This window comes from Archocentrus centrarchus, chromosome 23 (assembly GCF_007364275.1).
Source record: "Archocentrus centrarchus isolate MPI-CPG fArcCen1 chromosome 23, fArcCen1, whole genome shotgun sequence".
NCBI classification, from domain to species: Eukaryota; Metazoa; Chordata; class Actinopteri; order Cichliformes; family Cichlidae; genus Archocentrus; species Archocentrus centrarchus.
This window is the reverse complement of record NC_044368.1, coordinates 2,382,984-2,389,815: the sequence shown is the minus strand read 5'-3', so window position 1 is coordinate 2,389,815 and position 6,832 is coordinate 2,382,984. Positions and strand designations below refer to the sequence as shown.

Here is a 6,832-nt window from a genome sequence, read left to right as displayed (position 1 = left end):
GAGAGAGAAAGGGGGATTCATGTGATCCCATCAGAGAGGATCCTGCAGCTTTACGGGCCTCAGACCAAACCTACACTCATTTACTATCATCATCATTTGTGGTGGACACCACTGAACCTTTTAATCCACTCACAGAGTCATCTTTGCTCAGTCACGGTGTCTTTAAGCGTGTTAAAGCTGTTCATTTTCAGCCAGTAAGGACTCACAGGACCGCTGACCTCGAAAACAGCTGCTGACAGATCTCACCACCAGGTCCACTCAGTCTCTGCCCTGGAGCTTCTGACCATCTCACATGATCTTCAGCAGCAGCAGATGTGTTCCTTCACATGAACTTCTGTTAGTTCATGCATGCACTACATGTATGAGGTGGTTCTGATCTCCCACAGGGTTCGTTTAGCTTTTCATCAAATCACAGGATGTTTCTTAGCATTGAAAAGAAAATATAGTTTTCAAAATGTACTAACTTTATTGGTAAGTGCTCTTCCAGTGACAGCCTACGGGAATCTTTGTATGATTATTCTTCACCGGCCTCAACGACCGTTCGTCTAATCTGCTTCAGCCTTGCTCATGTTCCTGAGGGCTTCAGGGGGCTCGGCGCCAAATCTGAGGTCATCTGGTCAAGCGGTTTTCATATTCTGGCTAAATGTTGCTCTCCATTAAAGCGACAGCTGCCCGCTCCGCTCCATGTGGAGGCGTTCGTTTCACCGCCACTCACGCATTCTCACACTTCTCATTCAAAGGTTTAACCATGCCTGACCTGATTCTAACTTTAACCCTCAAACAGAGCTGCGAAGGATTTAAAAAACATGAGAGCCTGCCAAAAACATCTAAATATCTACAAAATGTCATCACTCTGTTGTTCTGAAACTCAACCCGGCTCTCAAAACTGCAGGCGAGCATGCTTATTTTTCATTTTTTATATTTTGTATTCAGTTTGACAAAGAACTTGTATTGCTTCTGATGTCCAGCAGGGGGCGACTCCTCTGTCTGACTGTGATGGGAAAATGACATCACTCCTTCCTTTATTTATGGTACATTTTAACATGGGAGCCTGTGGGGACACGCTTTTGGAACTAGTCTCAAATGGACACACAGTTTTTTTGGATTTCCACCTTTAATTCTGTTTTCAGGTGTGGAGGTTGATGCTTTGTAAAGTTAGCTGATAAAATAATTCAAAAATAGTGAGTTAAAGTTACCATATCAGCTGTGAGGGGGTCTGGATTTGAATTAGCCAACGTTACTGACTCGAGGTGGTCCATGTAAGCTGAGACTGGCCAGTAGACACCTGTGTGTGTGGTTCTGTAGTGTAGTGGTCATCACGTCTGCTTTACACGCAGAAGGTCCTGGGTTCAATCCCCAGTAGAACCATAAATCTGTCTCAGTTCCTCTTCAATCACTGATGGCTCATGAAATTATGATTAATGCTTAAAAAACGTTTTGTATGTATGAACATAATTTGCTTTGATCCTTTAAGGTGGAATGAATGATCAAACCACAGTAAATGATTAGATCAGTAGCTTAGAAACATGTTGGGGCTTAAAAGAGATGCATAGCGGTGTAAGAAATGTTCGTAAAGCTGCTCAAACTGTGCTGAAGAGGAACAATGAAGGCCCCGTAACAGAACCTTGTGGCACACCGTAGGGAAGAGGACCTGAACTTCAACTGGACGGGCCTTATTTAAAATGGAAAGAAGATGATTATTAAAAAGCTTCACTGAGAGATCGATACAGATCGATACAGGCGGAGTGTCTGCGGGAGAGGTGAGACTGGAGAGATGTTGGATCAGAGGCCTTACTTGTCGTATTCCTGAACAGGAGTTCCAGAGTGGGTGTGGACAGGCAGGTGGAAGTCCAGAGGACAGGTGAGTGGTTGAGCAGTGAGGTGCAGGTAAGTCCTTGTTTGGGAAGTAATCACAGCTGTTTGACTCAGCTAAGTTAAACCACCACTCACACACCAAATGTCCATGTCTCATAATGCTTACTCACAAGGCCTGGGTGCTGCCCTTCTGGTGGCTTGCAGAAGCTGACCAATCAGAATAAAGTGGGCTTTTAGGGAGGGGGGGGGCCTTAAAGAGACAGGATAGGATGAACTGAGGGGCAGTATGAGGATTATTTTGGACAGATAACCAATATGTGGAGGCTGTGTGGGTGACATCATGGTGGCTATGTTCATCTTTTATTTACAGGTTTTGGGGAACCAAACCAGCAGCTTTGGGCCCCTCAGTCCCAAACCAGCCCCTCTGGACTTCATCTCGTGGACCCTGAGGTCGGAGCTTCATTAACATGCAACACATGAACACAGTGATTAACTCAGGTGAGCCGGCGCAGATTTTTCATCTCCATCAAGCCAACACTGATGATATGCTGATAAGTCTGACAACGTGAATAGATTAATGATCCTCTTCATCACTTCTTCGTCGAGTTAAAAAAAACAAAATCTGCACCATCATTATTTCCTGAGAGATTTCGGAAGGAGACTGTGAGCGTTTGAGATGCAGCTGCAGCCTCATTTCATAGATTACTGTCAAACGCTGTCAATGCTTTAACACACTCATATGCAAACACACACCCACACACACACCCGCACACACACACACACACACACACACACACACACACACACACACACACACACACACACACACACACACTGGAATCACAGCGTGCATATGTCAGAGGCTGCATTATGTGTCAACAGAAAGAGAGAGCGCCTGGGGGTTTGTAAACATCCCACTCAACTGATCTGTGACTCATCACACACACACACACACACACACACACACACACACACACACACACACACACACACACACACACACACACATCTCTGCTTCTGCCTTTGTGAGGACTCTTCATTGACACGAAGCATCTCCTCTTCCTTTACTCGGACTCCAACCTGAACCTGAAACTCGAGCCTGAAGAAGCTCCAGCTGTCCCTGACATGAGGACCGGCTAAAACTGAGCCTGGTTCCTCCAAAGGTGGAGGTAGACCCACCCCCAGCCTCATGTTTCCATCATGTCTGAGGATATTACACTGACTTACAGTAATCCCCAGGAGACTTAGTGTTTGTGGTCTTTCTGCATGTTATTTTGCTTGATTTGCTTCGCCGCCTCTCCGACCTGCAAAAGTCACATTTTTGTTGTCTCTTAAAAGTGGAAAGTACAAAAATCATGGTTGAAACCCTGAAGTCCAGACTGGTCGCAGAAACAGAAGCGTAGGAGGAGGGATGCTCGCGCTGTTTTCACTCTGAACAGAGGTCCAATCAGACCGTCTCTTACAAAGTGAGAAGTCTCCTTATTCTTTCTTCAGCTGCTCCCTTTAGGAGGATGGATCATCTGCCTCCATCTCACATATCCCAGCATCCTCCTCTGTCACACCAACCCTCTGCATGTCCTCCTTCACTACATCCAGGAACCTTCTCTGAGATCTTTCTCTTTCTCTCCTGCCTGGCAGCTTCATCTTCAACATCCTCTGTCCAATATTTCCACTGTCCCTCCTCTGCACAGGTCCAAACCACCTCAGCCTCACTGCTCAAACTCATCCACCTTTATTACTTCTGCTCCATCTTTCTTCACTGTTACGCCTGCCTCCCTCTCATTCACACACATGTATGTTCTGTCTGGCTTCTACTGACTTTCATTCCTCTTTGCCAAATTGCCATGAGAATCATAGGAAACACAGAGCAGCAGTCTCTCCAATCAAAGTACGAAACAACTGTTGTACAGCAGGCTTACAGGGTTGTTAAGGATTCCTCCCATGTTAGAGTACGAGCTGTTACCTTCAGGGAGACGTTACAGAGCAAGTGGCTGTAAAACAAATCGCTACAAGCTCTCATTTCTCCCAGCATCTATTGTACTATTAAATAAAGACTTGGCACAGTTTAAAAGGTCTGGAGCCATTCCGACATGCATTTGATTGTCACTAGAGATGGATTTTTATTATTACTTATTACCTTTGTCTCTCTGTTGTTTTTATTATGTGAATACAGCTGTGTAACACTGTTTATCTGGGACAAATTTCCCATGTAGGACAATAAAGTTTATTCAGTTCAAATTCAATTCAATTCTCCTCAGTCATACTCCCTACATCCCTGCTCTCTCCTTCCTTTCCTTCTCTCTCACTGCCTCCTAACACACCTGCCTCCTCTCCTCTTTCTCTTGTTAGTCACAGTGTCCACCACCACCCTGTTAGCCAACAGCACTGGAGGCAGTCATTAACTCTGGCCCAGTTTGGGACTCTCCCAGTTCTCTCCCAGTTACCTCTGGTTCTCAGGGGCTCTTGTCCCTCAGCTGAGGGGGCTCTGTCTGGGGCCTCCCTCTCCCTTCTGCTGGGGTGGGCATGCAGTGGTCATTGGAATGTGTGGCCGTGGGTCCTTCATCGCTCTTGGGGGGCTGTGGGTGGCCCGGGTCTCCTGTCTCTATCTGCCTCTGGCCTCTGGGGGGCGTTACTGTGGCTTTCCGCCCTCATTATTAAGTACATTTTGTGACAGAGACACAGACATTCACACTTTCTTAGTCACTCATGCAAACATGCAAACACACACACACACGCACACACACACACACACACACACACACACACACACACACACACACACACACACACACACACACACACACACACACACACACCACGATGACAAGATTGTTGGTTTGTGTAGCCATGTTTTTTCACATGCACTTTTTTTAGTAGCTGGTGTGGACTCATCTCTACAGGAAGTTCCTGCGACAGATTTTCAGCAAGAATCCAAAGGTGTGACGTTTTCCTCTCCTGCAGCACTGTGAGCTCAGGAATGAGGTCACATCCATTCTGCTTGGTCCTTATTTTCCGGCCTTTTTTTCCTGTTCCAGCGGTAGGTGCTCATATTAAAAGTTTTCTAACCTCACCTAACACTCAGTTCACTCAGGGAGTTTTTTTTTTTTGCCTTCTTGGACCTTTATGATGTCACAGAGAGCAGCTCTTCCTATTCATCTCAGGCAACGCTAAAACAGCTCGTTTCAGAGAGAGGATGAACTGAGGTGCTGCACCGGTGTCTAATATAAAATAAAGAAGCATTATTTTAAACTGTAAATCATGCAAAGCTGCTCTAGCAGAGTCCCACAATAAAATATGGTCCCCATTTAATAACAGCGCTGTTTTATTTTTCCTGAATTTTACAGACGACCTTTAGCATAAATCGAAAACCAGATTTCACTTTAACACTCAAACTCGCCCTGCGAGACTCGCTTTTTTAGTCCCCAAAGGATCTCATGCTACACCTCCGTAAACAGATTCATGTCCCTACAACATCAGCATTACAAACACACACTTTGAATTGCACACTGAATGCATTCAAGCAGCAAAAACAGCATCCTGAATATCCTGAATGTGTATAAAATTACTGTGTTTTAATGTGCATGTTTCTGTGTGTGTGTGTGTGTTTAGAGCTATATTGAGCATATTATCCTCTGCTCAGAAATGAATCACCACTGACACACACACACACACACACACACGCACACACACACACACACACACACACACACACACACACACACACACACACACACACGTCTGCAGCTTCATGTGCCTCTGTCAGTTTACAGAGCTGGTTAAAAGGAGGAGCTCTCACTGAGGCGCTGAATAGAGACACCTGCTGCAGGTGATTCAGGCCACGATTCACAGCACTCGCACTCACATTAGGAACCTGAATATGATCCGCCGCACGTCAAACAGCTGCATTCAATAATACAGTTAAATCCAGTGGTTCCCAAGCTGAGGTTCACGTGCCCCCACAGTGTCACCAGATAAACCTGAGAGGCCGTGCGATGATTTAATGGAAGCATGTGAGGAGTTACGTCTTAAATATACAAATTTTTATGTCAAGCAGACCCAGGACACACTGGAGAGATTATATCTCTCCGCTGGCCCGGGAGTGCCTCGGTGTTCCCTCGGATAAGCTGGAGGAGGACGGATGGGGAGAGGGAGGTCTGGGTTTCTCTGCTTAGGCTGCTGCTCCCACAGAAGAAAAAGGATGGATGAAATGAAAATACAACTAAAAAGCTCCAGGACTGTAGAGCAGTTAGAATCCTCTATCAGACAAGAATGGGATATCGTTCCTCTCCCAAAAGTCCAGCAGCTGCTCTCCTCAGTTCCCAGATGTTTATGGACTGGAGTTAAAGAAGAGGGGATGGTGCACAGTGGGAAACATGACCCTGTAACAACTTTCTTGAGATGTGTTGCTGACATCAGACTCCAAATGAATGGTAGTTTCTCGGTTAAATGTTTGATATCTTTTCTGTGTTCTATTGTGAATAAAATATGGGTTTGTGAGATTTACAAATCATTACATTGTGTTTTTTTTGTGTTTTTTCTTGTTGTTGTTGTTTTTTTACACACACAGCATCCCAACTTTCTTGGAACTGTGCTTGCACACCCACACCCACCACTCTCTAAAAAATAACAATAATAATAATAATGACTGCAGAGACTGTACTTCCTAAGATGGCTGAGCAAATTTGCCAACTGGACCAAAATCCTCAACAGCTTGCACAGATGTGCAGTTGAGAGCATCATCACTACATCAGTTACAGTGTGGTATGGAAGCTGCACTGTTCGGGCAGGAAGTCTCTCCAGTGTGAGATAAAAACTACAGAGGACATCACAGGAGCAGCTTTCACATCACTACAGGACATTTACACCACCAGGGTCATCGGTAGGGCCACAGCACCACCTGCTCACACCCCTACCCTCAGATAGATGCTGCAGGATCCCTCCTCTGCACATGTCCAGAGCATCTCAGCTTGAGCTGTCCCTCTGATGGACTCATTTCTAATCCTGGTCACTCAATGAA

The 6,832-nt window shown here is 45.5% G+C and overlaps 1 non-coding gene across 1 annotated transcript; it reads left to right on the top strand.

Annotated features, from left to right (window-relative positions):
- The first annotated feature begins 1,295 nt into the window (after positions 1-1,295).
- On the top strand, positions 1,296-1,368 carry trnav-uac (transfer RNA valine (anticodon UAC)). The gene has a single exon. It is a non-coding gene; the product is annotated as a tRNA-Val (tRNA).
- The last annotated feature ends 5,464 nt before the right edge of the window (positions 1,369-6,832 follow it).